General features: G+C 48.3%; 1 long non-coding RNA gene across 1 annotated transcript; it reads right to left on the bottom strand.

Annotated features, from left to right (window-relative positions):
• Positions 1 to 1157: 1157 nt before the first annotated feature.
• On the bottom strand, positions 1158 to 4395 carry LOC116155372 (uncharacterized). Its single transcript, XR_004139266.2, has 3 exons — positions 4034 to 4395; positions 3682 to 3820; positions 1158 to 1644 (listed from the first exon to the last, which is right to left on the bottom strand). It is a non-coding gene; the product is annotated as an uncharacterized LOC116155372 (long non-coding RNA).
• Positions 4396 to 24268: the final 19873 nt, after the last annotated feature.

Genomic DNA, 24268 nt, shown 5'->3' with positions numbered 1-24268 from the left:
GGGCTGGGGATACTGCAAACAGTGAATGAACCGTACAAGTGGTTCTGACACTTCTGACAGGGTTTTCCCACACCAGCCACCAGTCTGCAACACCCTGGATGCTGACTGGGTATCCAACAACTCAGATCAATTCTGATGCTATTCACCCGGGGTTAGTGCAGACCCTCAGGTCAAGGCCCACATGACCATCCCCATTTCTGATGCCAGTCACGAGTCCCAGCTACTTCTGACCAGCTAGTTATAACCTGGGGCTCCATGACCCTCTCCCTCAGGTTCGACAATTTGCCAGAAGAGCTCCCAGATCTCAGGAAAGAGCTTTACTTGCTCTTACTGGTTTACTATAAAGGAAACAGCACAGGAACAGCCAATGGAAGAGACGCACAGGGTGAGGTACATGGGGAGGGGTGTGAAGCCCTCTCTGGGCGGGCCACCCTCCCAGCACCTTGAGGTGCTCACCAACTGGGAAGCTCTCCGAACTTTGTCACTGAAGGGCTCTCACAGAGGTTTCACTACGGAGGCACAATTCACTGAATCAATGGTCACTGATGAGTAACTCCATCCAAGGCTCTCCCCTCCCCAAAGGTCAGGGGGTGGGGTTGAAAGCTCCAACCCTCTAATCAAGCCCTGGTCTTTCTGGTGTCCTGCTCCCACCCGGAAGCTGTCTAGGGACCCCCAGCCACCAGTCATCTTATACTGAGATGACACTCATCGTTTCAGAGATTCTGAGAGTTTTTGGAGATGTGTGCCAGGAACTGGGGGCAAAGACCAAATATGTATCTCCCATGGTACCGCAGGTTATTAGGCAGATCCTCAAAGAAGAAAGAGAAAGAGCAAGAAAAACACAATTTAAACTTTGCTCCCTGGGTCTAAGCATGCTTTCTTACTTTTGCTAGGTGCACAGCTGGAAGAGCCCTTGAGGTTCTGCGCGCGGCGAAGGGGAGCTCATGCATCAGAGACTCTGTCGTGATGCGCTCTGCAGCTGGGTTAGGTGGCCACAGCCAGCGTCCTGAGCCACCAGCACACACAGGAGTAAAACCAAATTGTGGCCAGGTGGACATGAAATTCCTTTAAAGAGGGACTGAGCAAGCCAGCTGACATTAAAATCAACTCGAGTTTACGGGGCATGCCCTTCTTTGTTGCCCAGCCTGGATGCACTCCTGGAGCCCAAGGTCAGGGGACAGGATGAGCCTCGTGGTGCAGCGAAAGATTCCTGCAGCTGCTGGCTTCTGAATGGAGGCCCATCTTCTGCTTCCCGCCCCCCTAGCTGCCTGGACTTTCTGCTGTGCTGCTAAACCAGTTTCCTGGGAGTCACTTGAGAAGGGGAGCTTACTCAGCAGCTCAGGAGCAGAGTGGAGAGGATCAGGAGAGATGCACTGAATGCAGCCTTGGATGACTCAGGTAACTCCCAAGAGAGCAGGTCCGTGGCCTCTGCCCAGCCCCTGGTGTGTCAGCCTCTTATCTCAAGCACACATGGTCGTTGTGTTGTCAGTTCCTGTTGCAGTGCTTGGGGTTTTGTCCCTTGGTTTGTAACTTTTGAATCATCCTCAGTGGACCATGGCATCTTGAAGGCAGGTGCATTGTCTTATCATCATTTTTCAGTCCATTGTGCAGGAGGGCAAGGCTTCCCCACAAGGAGTGTCATCCCTAAGGGGCAAGAGTTGGTCTTAGGGGACAAAAATATTCTTATGTTTATATTTAAAGCATAGATGTACATACAGTATGTAAACAGATATGTGGTACTAAAATTTTATGGGGGGAAGCAGTTAGAAAACATTGCCTAAAAGGGCTTGTAGGGGAGAGACTTAAAAAAAAAGCCCGAGAAACCCTGGAACAGGTAAAGAAGTCAGAATCTACAGGTCTTAAGATGAAGATTTTGATTCCTTTTCCTCATCCTGTTGTGAGAATGAAATGAGATAACGGGAGGCGTGGGCACACAGCAGACATGCAATGAACGTAAGATCTCTTCCACTCTGGCGGCTGCCTGAGAGTATCCACCTTCCAGAACCTGGTCTTTCCCAGTCTCTGCTCCGTCAGCTGCCTGCCTGTGCCCCTGCACTTTGGGTGCTGCAAGCACAGGTAAGGATGCCCATCATTCGGGCTTAGCAGGCTGCCGTAATTCGCAGGTGAGGCAGGACCACACCCAGCCGGGAAGTGCAGCCTCGTGCCCCGCACCACTGACCACCTGCACTGGGACCCCATGAATAGTCCCTCTCCAGAGCCACCTCTCCCCCTGCTGGCTGGTGGTCCCTCCTCTGAGTCCAGCCCCACAGAAGGCAGGAGAAAAATATCTGACAAGAGCACTCTCAAAAGGGCTCCTGTGATCAAAAAGACAGATAATAACAAGTGTTGGAGAGGATGGGGAGAAATCGGAACCTGCACACACCGCTGGTGGGGATGTAACATGGTGCAGGCCCTTTGGAAAAGCCTCTCAGTTTCTCAAATGGTTCAACATAGCATTAGCAAATCATCCTGCAATTTCATTCCTAGGTAGGTATCTACCCACGAGAAAGGAAAACATATGTTCCCACAAAAACTTGTACATGAATGCTCGTGGTAGTATTACTCATAGCAGCCCAAATGTAGAAAAAACCCAAATGTCTAGCAACTATGAATGGTCAACACAATGTAGCACATCCATACAATGGAATCCTATTTGGCAATAAAAAGAAATGAAGTCTTGATACACATTCCAACATGGATAAACCTGATGCTAAGTGGTTATTTCTGTGCTTGCCCGTCTATCTGAAGAGCTCCAGTGGCTTGTCTTGCTCATCCCTGTTTCTCCAAGTCCCCAGCACTCGTTCTTGGGCATATCAGAGTTTAGAAAATAGCCACTAGATTGGATTGCTAATTATTGCTTCCCCTGTTCTCACCGACACTGAGTCAGCGCTTGTTAAGATCACACAGCTAGCTCCCTTTAAAGGTTCTCGTTTTAAATCTAACTCCTGATATATTATACTATTAAATATGCTATCCAACTTATCTATTCCATATGCCTCAGGACCTAACGTGCAGTGATCCTTAGTAGGTAGGTAGGAAATGTTAGCTAAATGGATGATTCAAACCAAAAGAATGCTGCCAGGAGCTCAGCACTGTCGGAAGCCTGCTATCCCCTAGAGGGTTACCGTTCAGAGTGACAGGAAAGAAAGACCAGCGAATCCTTGTGTGCTGTCAGCTTGCCTCCTCTCAAGACATCTGCCCAGGGTTTCTGTCTATGTGGATTTTGGAAATGATAGTAACATTTGCAGCATCTTAATTACTTGTCTCAGGAACCAAGCGTATCTATTTCAATGTCTGTGTCACATGTATTTATTCATTCAATGAATAGTTAGAGGCTTACGATGGACCAGCCATGATGCCTGGCTCTGAATATATAAAAATGAAGAAGTCAGGGTCCTATTCTTAAGGAACAGAGACTTGCTCTCACTTTTTTTTTTTTCCATCAGCTTGGGAACCAATACCTAACAGCCTCCTCCTTTATTTTTTTAAAGTGTTTCCCACCAAGCCTAGAATAAACTCAGCTCTAGACTATAAGTGTAGAATTGTCGCAGGAGTCCTGGGTGCTAATCTTCTACTTTATTTTTTTAATTGACACTCGCTCACTCGCTCTATGCTCCAGAGCAAGTCAGGTGGTCTCTCTGTGCCTTGGTTTGTTCTCAGATCCCTGGGGTATTCTCTTACCTTTCCCGACTCTCAGGGACAGTGTGAGCGTCGTGCAGGACCACAGTTGCTGAAAAGGCTCGCGGTGAACAGAGCTGGATGGACGTGTCATGCATGACCATCATTCTGCCCTGGGCTGTCATCACAGTTGGAAGAGAATCTGGGCAGAAGTCAGAGAAAGCAGAAACTGCCTTTATTTCTCAGTGGAAACCCCTGCCCTGGGGACTTAGATTTAAAATAAAAACATTTAAAAGTAGCTGTGTGGTCTTGAACAAGTCATTTCTCCTTCCTGAGTCTCAGCTTCCTCATACGTGAAACAAGGCTGTGGGATTAGATTGGTGGGTTTCAAATGATGCTTCAGACAATTACTCACCGGGGAGAGACTCTTCTGCCTCCACACCTGCAACTGTAACAGGCACAATTTTTAAAATTTTCCCTTTAATTTTACGTATTTGGTTTCATTATAGGTTTTCTTTTCTTTTCTCTTTCTTCCTTCCTTCCTCCCTCCCTCTTCCTTCCTTCCTTCCTTCCTTCCTTCCTTCCTTCCTTCCTTTCTTTCTTTCTTTCTTTCTTTCTTTCTTTTTCTTTCTTTCTTTCTTTCTTTCTTTCTTTCTTTCTTTCTTTCTTTCTTTCTTTCTTTCTTTCTTTCTTTCTTTCTTTCTTTCTTTCTTTCTTTCTTTCTTTCTTTCTTTCTTTCTTTCTTTCTTTCTCCTTCCTTCCCCCCTTCCTTCCTTCCTTCCTAAGAAAATCTAAAGCTAAAACAGAAAGGAAAATAAAACCCACTGCTAAACAATCTGACACCAGCGTCCTCTGGCTCTGGCTGCCCTGTTCACACACGCGCGGACGCACGTGCTACTGCTTAGCGTGTAGGCATTCCTCCCGTATGTGTTAGGCGTGCCCGAGGGCCTCTGGGTATTGAATTCCTTTGTAGAGGAGAACTGGCGAGGAGCTGCAGCCTGCACTGCACTCAGAGAAGAGTGTTTTTCGTAGCCGCATTCCTGAGTCTGAACAACCTTTGGCAGCTGAAGGCCGAGAAAGAATTCAACAACCGGTCCAGGGAAAGCCTCTTCTTCCAAATACTGTTTTAGGCTCAGGTGCCGGGAGGTTTCAGGGGACTGGAGGGTTGTGAGAACAGCGCCACCTTGTGGTTCCTGTGGTCACTTTCCTGACCAGGGTCTGGGGAGTCCCAGCACGAAGGGCCGGCTGCTGGAGGGATGAACTCCTGTAACTGGGGATTCTGAAGACAAAGTGAGATGGTAAACTTTAGACCAGTGCCTCACACGTGGAAAGTCCTCTAAGGTTCCCTTGTCTATCCCCACCCTCTCCCATTCTGTGGACTAGGTCTGGGGGTGACAGCAATGAAACAACCCGGCATAGCCAGCGTTGGAAATCACTGCCGGGTGTGTAACAAATATATACTACAGATGCCAACTGCTTATTTATCTTAACATTTCTCACAGCCACATTAAAAGAAGGAAAAAGAAACAGGTGACATTACTTTTTAATATGTTTTATTTAACCCAATATATCCAATATCTTGTCATGTCAACATATAATTAAAATAAAAATCAGTAATGAGATATTCCATATCCTTTTTTTTTTTTCTGCACTAAATCCTGAAATTCTGTGTGTATTTCACACTTGCAGGATGCCTCCCTCTGCCCTTTGGTACTAAGAGCCTGCTGGAATCTTCAGGTCCCTCCCCTAAGGAGCTACTTCTCTGTCACTCAGTCACCAATGTACCCTCTGGCCCAGTGCACGTTACTCTCTAATGTACGGCTTGATGTCCTTTTCTGTGAATTACTGGGCTGGACTGCTGACCTCTGACATTCTTCCCTGAGGGAAGTGTTACCGTCATAAAATGAGGCGTCACCCTAACCCTGCCCTGCCTCCCTCAGATAAGAGGCTCAGTGTGCTTTCCAGGGGCTTCAGTTGTTCATGCCTGGTTTTTGTTTTTAATTTTTATTTTGGGGAGAAGCAATTAGGTTTATTTTTATTTATTTATTTATATTTTTAATGGAGGTACTGGGAATGGAACCCAGGACCTCATGCATGCTAAGCATGCACTCTACTGCTGAGCTATACCCTCCCCCTCCATTTTTCTGGCTGTCCCCCTCCCTGCCCCCCATTCACGCCCTGTCTCCCATCCCAGCTTCCTGACTCACTCACCCAGAGACTTCAGGACTAAGACTTCGCAGCTCCCAGAAAAGGACTCCACAGTCTCAACTGGGGACTTCTTACTTTGCCTCCCAGCAATCTCTTGGGGAGAAACTGCGGTGGGCTCCTCAGACTTTTGGAGCTAGACAGAGCCCCGGGCTCCCCCGGCATGGCCTCCATGGCCCTTTGTGGGGGCCATGAAGAAACTTGTGAGGCTGAACTCTGACCAAGAGACCCCTCCCCCATAAGCCTCTGAGGCTCAGCCTGGCATCTAACCCTCCATGGGGGCCCCACTCCCCCTGCTCCCCCACTGAGGGAACTCAAGACTCAGTCAGTTTAAGAAGCCCCACTCAGCATCTGAGCACAACTGGGGCCTGGCTGCAGAGCGCCCCGCCCACCCCGCTGTGGAGCAGGGGACATTCCCCAGAGCACAGATGTTTCCAAACCTCACTCCCTTCCTGCACTCTGGGACTCAGACCGGCTAAGCAGTGTTGATGGAGACCTTCAGGCAACCCCTTTCTGTCGGGGAAACTGAGGCCCGAGAGGAGGAATGCTGCCAGGTGACAGGGCTAGTCAGCGGAGAGTCTCCTGTCTCCCAGCCTGGGGCTGTCCCCTCCCCTCTCCCCATCTCCACTACGCAGCTCCTCTGCTGCACCTGCAGCCCCAGACCTGCTCTGGGTAGCCTCGGAGAAAACCACTCAAACACAGAAGTCCCTGGGGGTTGGACCCTGGGGGTCTGCCAGAGAGAGTGGCGGTTGCAGAAAACAAGGCCCTGGGTGAGCTGGACCGCGCTGCCCCCGCAGCCTCACCCCAGCTGCTTCAGCTCCAGTGCCCTTCCCCCCAGTCTCCACTCTCTGGCCTCCCGGAGCCACTTCGCTTCCCCAGAGGCCCTCCCCCCTTCTCACCTCCAGGCTTGGGCCCTGGGGCAGCTCCCTCTACCACAAACTCCTGTGAACTCAGTTCCTTTTCCTCCTCTGAGTGCAGCCAACCCTCCTCATCCTCCAAGACCTGCCCAGACATCACGCCCTTCAGCCCACTTCCCACAGTCACGTTTTGGCCACCTCCAAGCTCCTGCCGGGTTTCTCCCAGTATATCCAGGGCCTGGTACTGTTTAACGATGGAGGTGTGAACCAGGTCCTGGGTTCTGAAATGTCTTCCTTCCAGACTCACACAGGGCTTGAGCTGCCTCCCTTCCCCGTCTCCTTCCCCAGGGCAGCTGGCCTCACCCCTCCTTCCATCCAAAGTGCCCTTTCCCTGCAGGAAGAGAGCTGACCCCACTGCTGTGCCCTGCGGGCCTCGGAGAGCTGCCAGGTGGGGCCTGAGAGGTCTCTGACAACCAACCCTCTTTGGTGGGCAGGGCCCGTCCTCCCTTCCTCTGGGCAAGCTTGTGCCCACTGGCACTCTCCAAGCTTCCCAGGAGGTGGCGCCAAAGTGCTGCCAATAATAGCCTGGTGGGCGCCTGGATCCCTGTCTCCGGGCACCTGGGCTCCCCTCCACAGGGCCAGAGCCCACCAGCGTCCTGCTCTGACAACCATGGGGCCACAGGCTCCTTGACGGTGAAGGTCAGGGAGGCTGCTTGGTTCATCATCATTGATGCCCCACACTCAGTGAAGCTGGGCTCTGAGTCACCCTTTGTACTGCAGCCCCAGCCCAGGGCTTGGCACTGACTGTGGGGAATGGAGGGACAGGAGGCCATGCAAGGACTGACAAGGTCCCGTGCACGTCCTGTACTGAGCTTCTCATCATCACTATGACGTTGGTGTCCTGGGCTTGGAGGCTGGAGCTGACAGGGAACTCAGCCATCATTAAGAGCTGGTATGCCTGGAATGGGTTACACGTTGATCGCAACATTGACCCTCAGGGTCATAGCCCTTGGGGTGGCTGGGTAGGACCGAGAGGGCAGGACTCTTTGAGCCAGTGGCCCCCAGTAACAAGCAGCCTCACTCACTGTACAACTACTGTTATTTTCTATGTTTGCTCAGCATGAACATGCTTGGGAAGTAGTTGCACAGAGCTATACTGCCCAACATGGAGCCGCTAGCCACAGGTGACTATTTAAATTTCAGTTAATTAAAATTAAATAAAATTTAAAATCCAGTTCCCTAGACAGTTCACACTAGCCACATTTCAGGTCCTCACTGGCCATACGTGGTTGGGGGCTACCCTATGGGACAGGATAGAAAAGAACATTTCATCATTGCAGAAAGTTTTATTGGATAGTGCTAATCTAGTGCTGGCTCTAACCTTTTCTGGTAGGGTGTGCTTTAAAATTTCAGGAAGCTCTGGACTCTAGAACTCTGCCTACCACTGCTGTGGTCATCTCAAGGTAACAGGGAAGTGGAGTCAGATGGACTTAGGACTAGTCCTGACTTTGCCATTTGCTATTTGTGTGGCCTCTCTCAGCCTCTGTTTTCTCATCTCTGAGATGGGGATAATGTTACCCTGCTCCCATGGTTATCGGGAGGGTTAAATGAGGCAGGGCCGATGAGTCACCAGACGCCATGCCTGGCACGCAGTTTTATGGCCTGACCGCCCCCCACCCCAGCCTCGTCTACTTGTATCCACTCACCCACGAGCCACAGTGGTAAGACGGGTCTGTACCGTGTCCAGACCTGTGTCGCGTTCCATGGTTTATTCACAGGGAGCGGAGGCCTTGACTCTAGCAGGAGATTGCAATCTAGGTGGGAGGGCGAGATAAGTGCTGTGAGGCAACCTGAAAACAATCCTTGGGCAACACACGGGCAGCTGTCACTCAGTGAGGCGGGGCCGGTGGGAAAGGCACCACAGGGCGGGAGGTGTCTGGGAGCAGGCCTCCTCGGGGCGGGGCGGGAGTGGAGCTGGTCTGGAAGGCAGCTGGGGTGTGGGCTGATGGCAGAGAAGCGGCAGTGGAGAAAGGTGTGGCCGAGGACCAGACTGAAGGGCTCATGGAGGGGCCTGAGCTAATGCACCACAAGGGAGCACCCCCCAGCCCCGAGATTTTCCTGGAGGCACCAGGAGGGTTTGCTAAGAAAATCACTCTGCTCTTGGAAGCCAGGCTGAGTTGCTTGAGTGGATGAAACCGGTGCTTCCCAGGCAGGTGGGGCTGTGAGCTGAGAAATCGGCAGTGCTCGGGGGAAGACTGTGCTGGTGGCGCCAGGAAGAGAGTCTGTGAGGGACATCCTGATGTCAGGGTGACTGTCTGTGAGATGTGACACCAGAGGCCTTCCTAGGACAGTACGAAGTGCCATTTACCAAGAGGTGTTAACATGCTGGGAACTCAGACTGCTGGATCCCAACGCGGCAAGCAGAAATGGCACTCAGCTGCCCTGGACAGAATGTCCACATCTAACTGGGAGCAGGCAGCGGGTGGACATTGAGAAGAAACAGGATGGAGGAAACGCATTTACAGCATATCAGACCCTGAGCCTTAGCTCCTCACTCAGATGAGAAAAAGAACAGGATGAGGGCTGGACTGTAGCAGTAAGAAGAGGAAATTGTCTACAGAGAGGACTGGATGTCTGAGGAGCAGGGCTGGGTGCAAAATCATCAGGCAGAAACACATGCACACGCATGTGCACATGCCTGTATACATACACATACACATATACACAAGTACATAGGCATAACCCCTAATTCACATCCACATGCTAAACACACCCAAAGATCATTAAGGAAACATGCATATGCACATCTGTACAGGCACACATCAACACATAAGTGTATATACACATTTTCTCCCTCAACGCAGCCTATCCTTCTAAGGCTGGAGCTGGGGCTGCTGTTGGATTTACAGCAGCCAAGGCAGGAAGCATCTGTCCTGCTGGGGTACTGAGTGTGTCTCTGATAGAAACGTCTCCAGGCTTTGCTTGTAAACACTATTTGTTTTGGAAAGCCTCTTCTCTGTTTGCAAATAGAAAGTTGGGACATGCGGCATTGGATTTCCCTGATCTGACATTGACCTAGAAAAATGTGCTTGCAGGAACAGAAGATGCGATGCCCCACTATGTTGGCAGGCACAAGTGAGTTTCACTCTTCTTGGCTTTGATTACAAAGGTTAAGATGCAAGTGAGTTGGGGGCAGGGCCGCCTCCCTGCTCGAGTGGCCCTCTCCCTGCAGAGCCAGGGAAGCGGAGGCAGTCCTTGGAGTCTTCCCGCCCGCCTGAGAGCTCCTGGCCTTGAAGAGCAGGCTGGCAGGGAAAATCAGGGCAGCTGGGAAGAAGGCTCTGGTAGGGGAGCCCGTCACAGAGGCCAGTGACAGGGGCTAGCATGCAGAGAGCAAGCAGCTCCAGCATGTGCAAAACATGGATGGGGCCCAGCTATGGGGGTCCCCAGAGTTGTCATCAAGGAAATGGGCAATGCAACCTTCACTCTGGGTGTGGTTGGAAGCAGGCTCCTGTCGTTGGAGAAGGACAGGCTTCTAGGAGGCAGAGCTGCCAGCCCCAGTTGCAGGTGAAGTTCATGGTCTGCTGCATGCCTGCTACTGGTCTGGGTACTAATTGCACAGAATAGAAGCAGGACTAGAGAGGAGGGTCCAAGGCAGGAGCCCCGCATCATGATGGGAACTTGAGCACCATGTCCGGGTCTGATTAGAACGTAAGGAGACCCGGGAAGCAACATGCAATCTATTGCCTCAACTGAGCCGAAGGACCCCTCCAACTCCCCCAGCTGAACCAGTGACTTAGTTCTGGTCCGCTAAGACCAGGGTTCACATTCTGCCCACCTTCCTTGTGGCCTCTCATGAGGATGAAATGACATCAGAAATGGAACAAGCACAGCCAGGGCCAGCAACCAAGTAAGTGCTTAATAAATCTGAGGTCACATCTCAGCTTCACCACTAACTGGCTGTGTAGCCCGGGGCGGGCAACTCATCTGTGCCTTAATTTCCTCCTCTGTAGAACGGAGGCAATCGTCAAGGGTACCTCACCGAACTGCTGGGGATTAGGTGAGTTCGTATAAGTGTACGTAAAGCACTTCGAACAGTGCCTGGCACTTACTAAGCACAATTACTGTTTCCTATGTTATTAAATATTGTTCTTAATAATTTGTTCATTTGCTTATTCATTCAACAACTGTCAGACGCTGTTCAGGCACTGAGAATACAGCAGTGAACAAGAGACAATATACCCTAGGTAGAATGAGGGCCCCCCCAAAGGCGTCCACATCCTAAACCCCAGTACTGGTCAACGTGTTATGTTACATGGAAAGGGGGAGTTAAGGTTGCTGATCAGCTGACCAGAAGATAGGGAGACCAACTTGGATCACTCGGGGGGCCCAGCATAACCACGAGGGTCCCTGAAAGTGGAAGAGGGAGTCAGGAGAGGCAGAGGCAGAGAGGACACGTGATGAAGCAGAGGTCAGAGGGAAGCGATTAAAAGAGCCACCGGCCAACAAGTGTGGGCCACGTCTAAAAGCCGGGAAAGGAAAGGAAACCAATTCTCCCCTGGAGGCTCCAGAAAAGAATGAAGCTCTGCCCTTGAGCTTTGCCCAGTGAGGTGTCTGGCCTCTAGAGCTGTAGGATAGTAAATCTTAAGTCACCAGGTTGGTGGGAGTTTGTCACAGTAGCAGGAGGATGACTAACACAAGCCCTTCATCATGGGGCTTGCATTCTTATAGGGGGAGACAGACAATAAGGAAATAAATACCTGTAGTGTGGGATGGGCATTTCTGCTCCTGTCCATGGGGTGGTGAGCCAGCCTGCTGAGCACAGCTGGGGTCGAGGGAGCAGGGGGCAGGGCGGGCTGGATGGGGCTTGTCAGTCTGCCAACCCCCAGCCAGGGGCGCCGCCCTTCCTCCTGCCCCTCCACGAGCGCCCGGCTGAAGGAAGGGCCGGGCTGCTCTGCCCCCAGCACCTCTAGGCGCTGGTCTGCCACGCAGCGGAGGCTCAGGCTCCTGGGCTGGGGAGGGGGCTTGGGTGTAGTGTCTGTCCAGGGTGGGTGGGGCCTGCTGCCAGAAGCCTGGAGCAATCAGTGTGCTCCTAAGATGCCCGGTGGTGGGGAGATGAGAACGTGTGGTTTGTCAAAGTGAGTCAGGAGTGAAAGCCAGGGCCAGGTGGCTGCCTTGGTTAGACTCTCCCCCGTTTCTGTAATCACAAGCTCTTGATTGAGCATAATAAGGAGCACATGAATCCTCCCACTAGGAGGCCATAAAACACTACTTAGGCTTGGCTTTCGTCTTGCCTGGCTGCTTACCGAAGCCTTCCTCTTTCATCTTCAAGGCCTTTAATTGGTAGCCTGAGCGCGGAGAACTACCTTGGGAGATGGCTGAGGCCTGAGTTGGATTCTACTTCCTCAGCCCCTCCCTACTCAGATCTGAAGTCTCTGCTGCATCCCTGAGCTTAGGCGGAGCCAGGCCAGAAGCTCCTGAGGAGCCCACCCACCACCAGGTGGGGTACAGCTCACAGACCTAGAATGGATGGTGCCTTGTGGCCCATGTTCAGGATTTCATGCTGTGCACTGCTCAAGGGCACCACATCTAAGGGGCATCATCCACGTGGTAGACACACACCCTAATTTGAGAGCACACTGATGCATAGAGACTCTGGGTCTCCAGACATGTAGCAGGGGAGAGCCACATTTGCCCTGAATTCACAGTGGCACTCGGGCCTGTGCACACTCTCTGCACACACATGTGCATCCTGTCCCCCCTACACTGCAGCTGCCCTTTGCAGTCTTGCCACCTGATGCCCTTTAATGCCTGATTCCCAGGCCCCTGAGCCTTTGAAACTGGGGGTGGGGAGACAGGCATTCAGAGTGTGTGTGCTGCCAGCCACATACATGTGTGCCCCCCTGGTGTGGGTGCACATGGAGTCAGGGATGCTGCCCACCATGCAGAGCCATTCAGGTTATGCAGTAATACACTAACTCAACCTTTTCTTTTTAAATTGATGTATGGTCGATTTACAATGTTGTTCATTTCTTGTGCACAGCATAGTGACTCAGTTACACGTAGATAAATGTATAAATATATTCCTTTTCAAATTCTTTTTTGTTATAGGCTATTTACAAGGTATTGAATATAGTTTTATATGTGCTATACAGTAGGATTTTGCTATTTTTCCCATTTTGTGATGATTTTCCCTGTAGTTCCACTTGTGCAAGTTCTTCCACCAGAGTTCAGTAGGTCTTCTGTGAGAATCGTTCCGCATGTAGATGTATTTTTGATGTATTTGTAGGAGAGGCTGAGATCTGCACTCTTCTATTCTGCCATCTTGCAGCCCCTCCCAGTCTTTTGTTTTTACCCTGAAGAAGAGACATCTTTTCCTCCTTTGCACAAAGCTGCCATATGAGCCAGTCAGGTCCTGCTCTGGCTCCCGGGGACACAGACTTTGCTGCCACCACCCATGCGGCGAGGACTCACCCTCCGTGTCCCTGGGTAAAGTTTCAGCTCTCCAGTAGCTACAGCCCTGCTCCCAGGGTCAGCCTTGACCTGGACCCTGACTCTTACTCAACTCAGTCTCTTAACCCTGGGGCTGGACCCAGACCTGTGGCCCTGCCTGTTCTCCACTGTATAAGAGCTCATTGCCTGCAGCCTGCAGCCTACCTGCCCGTCAGAATCCTCAGCCGGGGCCAAAAGCAGTTTCTGCTCGGCCACAGCGAGCAGAGAATTGAGTTGAGAAAACACTTATGAAACCAGACCTAGGGAAGTGGTGGAGAATAACTGGAGAGCAATTTGGCAACACAGCACCTTTGACCCAGGGTCCCACTCTAGGAAATTTGCGCTTAAGAGAAAATCAAGGGTATGTGCACAGATTTTGCCAGAAGGATGTTAGTGGAAGCATTGTTTGTTCCAGTAATAGCTGAAAATAAAACAAATGTCCATCAAGAGAAGGAGTGACTGATCACAGCAGCCCTCTGCTTTCATACACAGTGAGTGTTCCCAGAAATCCATCTAAATGTCAAGCGTTTGAAACTTGGACACCTGCTTATTTTTCAAAACAATAGCTTTTAAAGCGATGAGAGATGTTTATAGTCCCCACTGCTCCCCAGGTTAAAAACGTTATTAAATCACCACATGTGCCTAACCTTGTAGGCACGATCTTTAATAATGTATCTTGGTTGAGTTTCCCCAAAAGTAACACCTGAGACAAAAAGTTGAATGCAGGTAGTTTATTTGAGAAATGACCCGAGGAGATGCTAATGGGTACAGAGGGGTAGGGAAATGAGAGAGGGAAGGACAGAAAGCTGAGAAAGGGTGATTTTTCCAGCAAGTAACCACAGTGGGTAACTGGAGCTTACCTTCCCCAGGGGCCTTGGTAAACTGTGCAGAACACTCCTCTCTTGAGGGGTTGGGAAGCTGGGGTATTTATCCACCACTTCCCATCAGTCATTGGCTGTGACTACTCCCGAGGGGGAGTCCCAGAGAAAGCACTGAGGCAGAGTCCCGGCGGCTGGGGTGGGAAGCCAGGCTGGAGTGCACAGAAGCGGTAAACGTGGAGCGGATGTGGTGGGGCACCGATAGAGTCTGTTCCGCTACATTTCTAGATTTTCTATGGTTTTCTTTTATCTGTTCTTTTCTTTAACAGTTGAACCTACGTGTGACAAACAAATCCAGGAGGTACTCATTTGAGAATGAAAATTTCCCATCTTTGTCACGGTTTAATGATCACCAGTATTAACATTTCTACATTTCTATTTTCCACTGGTTTTTATAAAATAGTAAGTACCAAATACAATCTCTGGTTAAATGCACAAAGAGTAACAACAATGGCTAACGCATAAAAACACGTAACTGTGGGCCAGGTTTAATTCATTCTCACAGCAATGGTACAGGGAAGATATTAAGACTGTTATTGCGTTTTACAGATAAAGACATGGAGGCCCAGGGAGGTTAAGTAATTTGCTCAAGGACACACAGCCATTAGGGGGCAAAGCCTGGCAGCCTTGTTCTGGAGTGCATGCTCTGTCCCTGCAACTGCTAGATCCGGTGCCCCAGCTGACTGATTATAGCCTGAGTGTGGCACGTGACAAGGAGTTGAGGGATGTCAGTATCAATGTATATAAATGTAGATTTGTCAAACTTGACTGTAACACTGTGTATGGTGTATGGCTGTAGCAGGTACAAATTTTAGTCTGTTAACTCATTTCCATTGCCTGAAATAAGTTTTATTTTAAGACATGTTTCACCAAACAAGGGAAATTATTCTCTGCCAGTTGAGGGGCTGCCTTGACCCTTTCCCTGGGGATGAAGAAGGTGTTTGGTGTCAGACATTGTGATGGGGGCAGTGAGGCAGTGGGAGATGTCCACACTGAGGGGTTTTTTTGTTGGTTGTCAGTGGGTCCCTAGTACCCATCTCCCTCATCCTGCCCAGAGTGGGTGGCTGGCTCTGCAGCAGTATTCCTATGCCCCTCAGAGTCAGGAGCATCACCCAATATCCCGGCCACGCTGTGAAATGATATAGAGGGCTTATCAGCAGCTGCAGGTATAAATGGCAGTGAGCACACCTGGAAACAGCTGTCTGAGTCCCATTCAACCTCGCTTGGACTCATCCACTTATTAGAGATGCAAGAACAGGGCAGGGCTTGACTTGAGAACACTTTCACTGAGGCCAGGGTGTACCCCTCACTCAAGAAACCTCAGCCTCTTCTCTCATCAGGCAAGGAGCGGCTTGTTGCTTTCTTTTCTTTAAACAATTTTTTTCTCTAGATTTTAAAATAAATACATGCTTTTTTTCAGTTTTAAATTTGATAGCTTTTTTAAATTTAATTTTTTTGTTGAAATGTAGTTGATTTACAATGTTAATTTCAAGCATACAGCAAAGCAATTCAGTTATACATATACATACATATATATATATTTTCTTTTCAGTGAATACATGCTTTTTGAAAAAAGAAAAAAAAAACAGAAAAGATAATAAAGGACAAAGAAGAAAACAGAAATGACTTATAGGCACCAGAAGTTTCTTTTTTATAAATGCCCAGAAGGAAAACAAAACTTTGCCCATGTATGCATCTGGTTATGCTGCATTTATAGACATATACATTCACAGAACAAATTCAGCTGTGTTTTTAAATATACACATTTATACATTTTCCTTTTGGAGAAATCTGGCCATAAGAACAATTTTTGTACTCTATCCTAAGCATTTCCCCAGGTTGTTAAACATTCTTTGTAAATACTATTTTTAATGGCTGCATACTATTCTATCAAGTGAATCATCACTTACTAATCATTTATCTGTTACTAAGCACTCAGGTTTTTTTTTTCTAGTTTTTCATTAACTTAAAAAAAACACTGTTATGAGCATACTTGACATAAGACTTTGTGTACATTTCTGATTATTCCCTTGGCATGAAATTACTGGGTTCAAGGTTATGAACATAACAGGCTTTATGGCTTTATTGAGGTATAATTTACATATCATAATATGCACCCATTGTGTATAATTCAATGATTTTTAATAAATTTATAGTCATGCAGTCACCTCCACAATCCAATTTCAGAATATGTTTGTCACCTGAAAGCATTTCGTCATGTTCATTTACTCTCAAACTCACTCCCACTCTAGCCCTAGACAAACACTGATTTGATTCATTTTTTCTATAAAGAGATTTGCCTTTGCTGTACATTTCATATAAACAGAATCATGCGATATGTGCTCTTTCTGCCTGGCTGCTTTCATTTAACCTACTGCTTTTGTGATCCAGTGATGTTGTAGCATGAATTAGGACTTTGTTCCTTTTTATGCTGAGTGGTATCTCATTATATGGATATACCATATTTTGTTTATCCATGCAGCTACGGATGGAAATATGGATATTTTCCAGTTTTTGCCTATTAAGAATAATACTGCTGTGAACATTTACCTATAAGTCTCTGTGTGGACATATTTTTACCAATGTTTCTTGGGTAGAAACCTAGGAGTGGGCCCTATGGTAAGTTTATATTTAATTTTTTAAGAAACCACCAAACTGTTTTCCAAAGTGGCCACACTACCTGTAACTTATATAATTTGTCCATCAACTATACTTCAATAAAAATAAAATGAAATAAACAAAGTAAAGAAAACCAAAATGGCTACACCATTTTACCTTCTCACTAGCAAAGTATAAAGGTTATTTTTTTTTCACATTCTCACCAACACTTGTCATTTTGATTATAGCCTTTCTAATAGCTATGCGTTAATATCTTTGTGGTTTGAATCCACATTTTCTTAATGACTAAAGATGTTAAACATCTTTTCATGTGCATATTAGCCATTTGTGTCTCTTCTTTGGAGAAACATCTATTCAAATTTTTTGCTCATTTTTAAATTGGGTTGTTTGTCTTCTTTTCTAAAAGTTTTATTTATTATTTTACATTTTTCCTCTTTTCCCCTGTCACCAACCTCCTTCATTCTTTACATTTTTAGAGGGGGGTGGTAATCAGGTTTATTTATTTATTTGAATGGAGGTACTGGGGTTTGAACCCAGGGCCTCATGCATGCTAAGCACACAACCTACCACTGAGCTATACCCTCCCCTCCTGTTTGTCTTCCTATTGTTGGTCTTTATATATTCTGGAAACAAGTCCTTTATCAGCTATATGATTTATAAATCTTTTCTCCCAATCTGGGGCTTGTCTTTCATATTTTTAAATGATGTTTGTTAAACATGTTTGTTGAAGAGCAAAAGTGTTAATTTTAGTAAGGTCCAATTTATTGTTTTTGGATCACCTTTTTTGGTGACTTGTCTAAGAAATCTTTGCCTAACATAAGGGCACGAAGATATTCTCCCATGTTTTCCTCTAGAAGTTTTTTTGAACATTTGAAAATGATTTTTATTTGTTTTTTCATTTTGAATATAGTCCATGGTGATTTAAAAAATTTAGAAGTTGTAGATGAGCAAAAGGGAGAAAATACAGATGAGGCACAATCCTACTACCTGAGATAAGCCACCAGTAATGTTTTGTCACATATGTCTGTACTGGTTATCTATTGCTGCATAAAAATGTATCCCCAAAACATAACAGCTTAACACAACACATATTTATTATCTCAGAGTTTCTGTGGATCAGGCATCAGGGAGCACTTCTTTGGGTGCCTTTGTCTCAGGATCACTCCCAAGGCTGCAATCAAGATGTCAGTGGGACAGCCGTCATCTCAAGGCCTGATGGGGAAAGAAAGCATTTCTGAGCTCACTCATGTGGCTGTTGGCAGCCTTCAAGTCCTCGCTGGCTGTTGGTTGGGGATATCACCTCCTTGCCACATGGATCTCACCACAGGGCAACTTGCAACATGGCAGCTGGCTGCCTGGAGAGGGAGAGACAGGGAGAGGGTGCCCACACAGAAGCCACAGTCTTTTTGTAACCTGGTCTTGGAAGTGACATTCCATCATTTTGCTCCCTGTTCTATTCATAGAGGTGAGTCACTAGGTCCAGCCCACTCTCAGGGGAGCGGATCACACAAGCGTATGAGTCTGAGGAGGTAAGGATCATCAAGGACCACTTCAGAAGGCTTTTTACAATGTCCTTGCTCGTTTTCTGTCTTTCTTATGAATTAGGTGGTGAATCTTTACTTGTGGAACAAACAGATGCAGGGGACCCTTTCTAGAGTCTAGATTCTACTGGGTCCGAATCTCCTTGAGTGGGAACTGGCTCTCTGTAAACCTATCTTTTAAAATCCCGTATGTCACTTTAATGAGAGCCAGAGTTGAGAGTCACTGGCAAATGTAAATAGAAGTGGATGTCTCCCTGCATGGGTTACAACTGTGAAGATTTGCTTAGAAGTGTGTTTCCCCTTCAAATAGGCTTGAACACAAGTGTGTCTTGGTTCCCAAGACAGGGCCTCTGTTTCTGTCCCTCTGCTCCCCAGGAGCTGTGACCGAGGGGCGCTTTGCAGGCAGAGCCCCAGCAACCGTATCTGGCAATCACGACCTTCACTTCTGGGGCTTCAGAGGAGCTGAGCAGGTGAAAGGGGCTGCCTGCTCCGTGTTTGGCTCCAGAGCAGCTCTGACATCAATCCATCAGTCCAGAAGACAGTTTTAGATGCAAGGCTGCTGGTGTGGGGACTTTATGAGAACAGGAATCCCTGGCTGTGAAATTGCTGGCATTTCATGATGTGAGAGAAGATTTACAAGCTCCATGCTGGGCTGTAAAACCAAGCCCAGCAGTTATGCAATCAAGCCGGTGAGAAGGTGGCAGATGGAGACACTGGAAGCCACCACCCCACTGTGCCTGGGACCCCTGGCCCCAGCCACGAACTCACGGTTGGGGCGGGGGGCTCGGGTCAAGGTTTCTTCAGCCACATCTGCCTTTTGGGGAGGATCACCTGGTGTCATTAGTGAAGGAACAGGTGAGTAGTAGTATGTGAGATTCTGGACGCAGAAGGGAGGGGATTTTAAAGGTACCCACCTGATACTCCCTTAACCTTCCTTGCTAAGAGGCCATTCTGCCTCAGCTTGACATTCACCCCTCTGACTGAATCCAGAGGAGACACCCGGAATGTACTCTTCCATAAGTCTAATTCTTTGGTATTATTAAAAAAATTTTTTGTCTTTCCCACTAAAATGTAAGCTCCCTGACATCAGGAGCCTTGCCTGTCTGGCACTCTAATTATTGCTGGGCCGCAATACATATATGCTGACAGAGTAAAGGAAAGAAGGGATATTTGGATATTCCTGGGGGTGGGGAACTCACCACCTTACAGGCCAGTCTGTCCTATGTCTGGGTAGCTCTTGACTGTTGGTGCTTCCTCAGGTTGCTGCCACCCCCCTCAGTGTGGCCTTCCTCCATTGTCCTCACTTGTAGGGCCCCCTAGGAACAAGCCCACTCCTCTTCCCCATTGGAGCTGTTCAGAGATTTGAAAACAGTGGTCACTTACTTACATGCTTTCCAAGGCAAATGTCACCATTTCTTTTGGCTGTCTCTCACCCATCAGTGCTATCCTAGCCATTCTCCTCCAAAGGGCTCTAATGGGTCGCTGTCCCTTAATACGTTAGGATAACTCTTTTGAGACCCTTAGAAAATCCTGGCAGCTTGCAGATTTTGAGACCCTTCTCCCCCAGCAAACATTCAGATTACTTCTTCATTCTCAGAGTTTTTAGGTAGAGTCAGTGTATTTAACCGAGGATCGATTTAACAGAGTTCCAACTCTGCTCCTTTGCTCAAATTTTCCAGTGAACAGCAGCTGTGGCAGCCTGGGACAGATTTGGGGGCCCATGGCTCTACTGACTTTGCCCCCCACCCCCATAACCCTTAGGACCAGGGTGAGGGGTGTGGAACTGAAGGCAGATTGCACTGCGTGGTCTCACGCAGCAGAGAAGGGGACCAGCCCTCCCAAGAGCAGTGCTCACCTAGGGGAGATATAGGGAAGTGGGGGGCTTGGACCCCTAGGGGACAACACCAGAGTCTGAGATGAAGGGGATGTTGCACTTCAGAGTGGATATACAATATTCTTATTATTCTCATGATTTAATCTACAAGTCAAAGTTCAACACACTTTTTTTGCCGGTGGGGAGAGAAAATGAAGTGCCCAAGTACTGTTGAGGAGTGAGTTTGTGAAGGTGGGGAAACTGGCTGGGACTCTGCACCCACTCCGCTCCCTCAAGCTTGGGGTGGCCTCCCCACATTCACCAGCTGGTATGTTGATCCTGACTGCACTTCCCCCTGCTGGCTACTTTTGGCTGCAGGTACTGGACCCCAAGTGCATAACAGAGGTGAGCCCCACTCTGCCTTCTTGGCAGGGTGTTCTGGGAACTCAGGAGGGAACCGCATGGCTGGGCTTGGTAACCCAGGCAGGGAAGGGCTGGTGGCTGCCGGGGGCAACTGGCCCATGTCAGCTACTGCTCTGGCCTGGACCCCAGGGAGTCCCCAACCCTTCAAGATGGGCCTGGGGCCTGAACAGGTAAATGTTTGGGTGAAGTACATGAGACTTCTGGATACTATTTTGCAGGTGACAAAAAGGGAAGGGAGGAGCAAGGGTCACTTTGATCCACTGCTTGGTGAAAATATCATTCATTCGTTCATTCAGTCATCCATCCATCACTTACTCAGTTAACACGTGTTCTGGGCCCACCGCAGCCAGGACCCGTGCTGCTTCCATCTTCATCCATCCCTTTTCCTGCAGCCCCACCCGCTGTCTCTAAGGAATTTGTGGAAATTTCTAAATAAATGATTAAGTAATAAATAATAAAAATAAATAATAAATAAATAATTCAACAAGAAAACTAAATGCCCAGGAAAAGACAACTATGTAAAATGCTATTTAATTAAAAAAATTTTTTTTAAATAATAAAGTACCAAAATTAGAGTTTTAGAGAAAAGTCCACATTCTCATCAGTCAATCTCCAGTCTAATTAAATGTCCCCAAGTCGTTTCTCATGGCAAGTCTCTGCACATAAGCATCATTCTGAAAGTCCTCCTGACTTGACGTGTTTTATAGGGAAGTGTGGAGGGAAAAGGGGTTTGGGCAACAACTTTATTAAAGAAAAGAAAAGAATGGGTTTCATCATCCCTGGGACCCTGATTGGGCTGCTAGGACTCAGGCAGCTGTCAACGTTGTTAGAGAGAAAATGTGACTTACAACCCCACCGTGTCACAGAGCAAACACACAACAAACAACAACCAAGGAGGCAGGTTGTCTGGGGGCTTGTGAGGACCGGTATCTGCCACCCCAAGGAAGAGAGGAGCCCCACTTTGCACACATGACCAGGCGAGTGTGTGAGGTGTCTTTTGGTGGGTGAACTGTTAGACTTGCGGTGTAGATGAGAGTCTTTTCTATCCCAGTCAACCCCCTGACTTCTCCACAGCTCCCCTGGTCCACACCTGGCAGGGCCTACCCAGAGGTGAAGCCAATGTTTTACTTGGAAGATGTTTATTACTCCCATGAACTACTATTAATTAGAGCCCACAATTGGTGCATCAGATATTCAGTGGACATGCTTGGGGACCACGGCCAAACAGTTTATCAGCTTTCACTAGTTTCTGAATCCTAGTTTAGGCGCAAAACTCTGTGCCTCAGCCTCCCCACTTCTAACGTGGGCAGTTACAGAGTGGTTAACCCTGGGAAGCTCATAGCAGCCACTGTTCTGTAAACAATGAGCGGTTCAGAGTGTTCTGAGGGCCCTTGCGCTGTTCCAGAAGGTCTGTCACCGAGCCTGTGAAATCTGAGGCCCGAAAGGCAAGGAAGATGAGAGCATATTGTGCCTGCTGCCCCGATGCCTGGGGTGAGCGCTACCAGCGCACGCCATGTACCCTGGGTTTGCCGCTCGCTGTTTCCCTCTGTGCAGGCCAAGGTCAGTGGTAACCCCTGGTAACACTTACAGCTTTAATTGTGGTGCTGAGGGCCACAATGCCTCCCTCTCCTGGTCTATTTCGGTCAAAGCAAAGTTCAAGAGGAAAGGGATCCCACAGTGGTGGCATGTGTGCAGCCGGAGCCCTCCCCTCTCTGCAGGTGGCTGAGCACATGGGCTTGATTCCAGCAGCACTGAGCTATGGTGCCAGCTCTGCCATGTGCTCTCGGGGCTGACTCTCTAGTCTTGCTAAGCTATCGTCCTTATCTCTAAACTGGGAATTAAAAGCCCTGTCACCCCGGGCTGTCGTTCAACTGAACTATATGTAAAGGGCAGAGCATAGAGTTTGGCACAGAATGTGTGCTCTGTCAATGGGAGCATTCTTCCCCCAGCAGGTTCTTCCTGGTGCAGGCTTCCCAGGTTGGCCTGGGAGGAGCTGCCTTCTCCTGCAGTCCTGGGCTCCCAAATGGGGACACTTCTCATAAGTGCCTTGCCTGTTTGTTGGCTGGACTTCCAGAGCGTTCTACTTCTTTTGGTGCCAGAGGCAACAGGGGCTCCCTGGACTCACTTCCCACTCAGTGAGGCCACAGAACCAATCTCCCATAATACGTCACAGGCGAGATGCTGACCACTGCCTAGAAGTAACTACTCTGGGGCCCCAGGCCCTCCCCAGCCTCTGTCAATACTTGTGTACATTAGTGCTGGGGGTCCCAGGCTCTGCTCTCTGTTCAAGCAACTATAGGAACCCTCAGCTCATTACTCTGGTGAGGCACAGGACCATCTAGACATGGGACCCTCCTGTCATTTGCCCAGAAGGACCATTTTGTACAGTAGAGTCACATGTTTTCAAGGTCACAGGATCTTTCTGCCTACTCCTGTCCCCCACCCCACCATGTGCACATGCGCGCATGCGCGCGTGCGCGCGCACGCACACACACATTCCCCTGCTTCTCCACCCGTGAAATCTCTAACTCCAGTTGCTTGACCACTGGGCTCATATCTTGTTGTTCTTGTTTGCCTGGTTTTGGTTTCATTTATCCTGCAGGTTTTGGGTAAACTGTCTCTGAGTCTTTTGAAAGTAAACAACATAAAAGTAAATCGGTGTAGAAGCTCTTCAAAACTTTAACTTGTGTCACCCAGTAAAAAGTTTCTCTGCTGACCTCGGAATCAAGCTTTTCTGGAGATATCTGTTTAGCGAAGAGTTCCTGGAGATTACTGTAGGTTAAAATATACTGGTTATCGTTTGCAGTTACTTATCAGTGTGAATCAGACTTGTTCAATAAGGTACACCCAGTCAATATCAACACAAATCATAGAAATAAGTCAGATACAGAGGGCTGCTCACAGCTGAGTCACATAATTCCTGGTTTCATTTTTTTGTGTGTGTTTATCAAGTAACCTTGTTCAGTCTATGTCACAGATCAACTTATTATAATAAGTAAATGCGATGTTTTCTTATGAAATTGAATACCATAGTTCTTTAAAAGTGTTTGTGCATTATTGGTGTTTGGTTAATCACTGTGACAAAAACACCCTCAAATTTCAGTGTCTTAATGTTATCCAAATACAGTGTGAGTCATCAGGAAGACCGTCCTACTGTCATTTAGGGCTTCTGCCTTCTTCCACCCTGCAGTTCCATCTTCCCCTGGGTCCTTGGAGTCCTTGTCACTCAGCTCAAGTGGCAAAAGCCAGGAGCCTCTGTGGGGGATCTTGTGGCCCAGCCTGCAAGCAGTGCCCTCTGCTTACATCCCATTGGCCAGAACTCAATTGCATGACTGTCACCAAATACAAGGCAAGGAAGTGTGTGTCTAGTAAGACGAATGTGGGTGAGGGGTAGCAGTGTCTGCTATAAATATGTACCCTCACCCAAGTGTGAGGCCCCTCAAAGAGCTTGTGGTTGGCAGAACAATAGCCTTCCAAAGATGTCCATGTCCTCATACCTAGAATCTGTGAATCTGTTACCTGACATGTAAAAGGGACCTTGCAGATGTGATTCAGAATCTTGAGATAAGGAGAGTTTACTGGATGACCTGGGTGTAATCACAAGGGTCATTAGAAGTGGAAGAGGGTGGCAGGAGTCAGAGAGAGGTTTAAAGATGCTGTGGCTTTGAAGATAGAGGCAAGGAATGCAGGCAGCCTCGAGAAGCTATAGAGGCAAGGGAATGAGTCTCCCCTAGACCCTCTAGAAGAAATGCAGCCCTGTAGACACCTTGATTTTAGCCCATGAAACTCGTTTCGGGCTTCTGATCTGCAGGATTGTAAGAGAGT

This window comes from Camelus dromedarius, chromosome 12 (genome assembly GCF_036321535.1).
Source record: "Camelus dromedarius isolate mCamDro1 chromosome 12, mCamDro1.pat, whole genome shotgun sequence".
In the NCBI taxonomy this organism is placed as follows: domain Eukaryota; kingdom Metazoa; phylum Chordata; class Mammalia; order Artiodactyla; family Camelidae; genus Camelus; species Camelus dromedarius.
Note: the sequence above shows the minus strand (reverse complement) of the source record. Positions and strands in the feature narration are given on the sequence as shown.